This window comes from Echinococcus granulosus (assembly GCF_000524195.1).
Source record: "Echinococcus granulosus chromosome Unknown EG_S00281, whole genome shotgun sequence".
Classification (NCBI taxonomy): Eukaryota; Metazoa; Platyhelminthes; class Cestoda; order Cyclophyllidea; family Taeniidae; genus Echinococcus; species Echinococcus granulosus.
Window position 1 is genome coordinate 3,783 of NW_020170661.1, and position 2,271 is coordinate 6,053.

Here is a 2,271-nt window from a genome sequence, read left to right on the forward strand (position 1 = left end):
CGTTTCTGAAATACTTGACCATTCCAAATTTTGAGGGACCACCTTTGATCTCTACTGACTCGAGTCAAATGGTGGCTTCAAGCCTCAAATACGTAAAACCCATGCTTAATAGAAAGTTTTGAAAACGAACTGCACAGAGGCTTCGCCATTTTGGCTTCGTCGAACGGCCTGGACCTACGGCCCATGCTAGTAACACCAAGTCTACCTGCTGGTTGACAATGCGCATTCTTCAGGAGCATTATACCTCCTTGCTTCTTCAGGGAAGTCTCCGGAAGCTACGGCATGTACCAAGGTACAAAGTCAACACTAAGCACTTCGTGAGTCTCTGTGCTGTCCTCTCTCCTGTTGTTATCGCGTAATCCCAGTAATGGGTAGCCATTATAAGTTGAAAGCACTCTGATCACCTAAATGTAATTCAAATGTCGAAGTTGTCTGCTAGTCCAGAATACTTGCACTCAGTATCTAAAGCCATCGGAGGGGTACACGTTGATTTGCTGTTTATTTGCCTCTTACAAAGCGAATAACGTACACTTAGGACTCGAAAGTTTATTTCATTTCCTCATCAACACTAGCAGTAATAGATCATAGGAAAGATCAAGCATATGTAGCGGTTCCATTACCCACTCTATTTTGGATAGAGCAGCTCACCAGTTGCAACGCACTTGATTACTACCGGGATTTCGTCCCCTGCTGTGCATTCAAGTGGCATGCGCTGTTGACACCACCGAGGTGGACTTGAAGCTGCCACTCAACCACGCGCTTCCAGTGTAGCAATCAGCTATAGGTAGGCCATTAATGTAAAGCATTATGACTGCACTTAGTTATTTGGTGCCGACATTCTACTCACGATTATTCTGCCAAAAATAATTGGAAAGCGCATTCCTAAAATGGACAGTGAATAAAGTGGGGTGTTCCACAGACCATTTACAGTTGGCTTTAGCGTGCCTAAATACAAGCATTTACCATTAAGATTACTTTGAAATCGGGAAGGAAGTTGATTGTGCAATGAGAATTTTAACTTGACGTCATTTTTGCGTGTGGAAGGCAAGCGGCTGTGCGTCTTTTGCCATTCTAACGAGTCTCGTGTACTTTTACCTGTAATGTGAAGCAATGTCAAACTTGGCTCTGGTGAAGTATAGGTTTTTATAGGAAGGGTTGAAAAAATCAACCCAAGTCGGTGGCTGGGAAAGGAAAAAGGCTTAAGTAAATTTTTGGGTGGGTACAGCTATCGCCGTTAGTGCCTCCTTACTAAGTAAAAGCGTTGACACACGCCGAGTTCAATACTCTGGCTTAAGAGCAGTCTCACGAGCACTGTGTCGCATTCTTACTTGCAGGTGAATACATCCACAAGAATAAAGAAGAGTAGGCAAAGCAATTTATTTTAGTTTCATTGAAGGCATTGGTGTAAGGTGCAGAAGACTTGCACTAATTGTGGGTGTTGCCGCAGAAGACAAACGTGCTCAGGTCGGCATCAAGGGGTTCTAGTTTAGGCGGAGAGAGGTGAAAGCATTATATGTGGACGTCTTCAACCATTATGCCACCTGTTATGGAAGGGAGACGAAGGAATTCGTTCATGTGGCCAATATGATGGATGCTGAATTTATATTAGTAGGCACAAAATGTACATTCAGTCTCGTTTCCTCCATAGCACTTCAGCAGAGGTCCTCGAAATGTCTGCCTACTTATACAGACCCCTTAGTAGTCTGCAGTTTTGCCCATTACCAAAAGAATGCCTGTGATGTTAGCTATGCAAGTGAGAGAGGTTTGAGTACCCTGCAAGAACCACTGCAGTACTGGTCTCCTTGTAGCAAATAGGTGTTCTATGACACCTCACACTGCAATTCAAAGTAGGTGTGATAAAATGCCTAGGCGAAATGCTACAAAGGTGGTAAACAAGTGGAAAATTCACCTTATGAACTGGGTGTTTTCAAATCCGAATTTCCTCACTGTAGTAAGTCAGATGGTGCCTGCTGACTCTCGTAGGTTTGCATCAAACGCCCAAATGCTAACCTGGTTGACTGGATTCCAAAAGCACCACAAAGGATCCATTCTTCCATCATTGTGCCTAAAAGGGAACAAATTAATGGACACAACAACTGCTACGGCTACTTACAGGCACTTTCCAGAGGCCGCATCCCAGGGCTACTCGACATCACTGCTGTAAAGGGGAAGCATTTGCCGTTTTCTCATCATTTTTAGCGAATTAGAATGGATTTTGTCCCGTGAATTACAGCAAAGTGCTTTGAAAAAATTCAGTTTCATCGTGCAGAT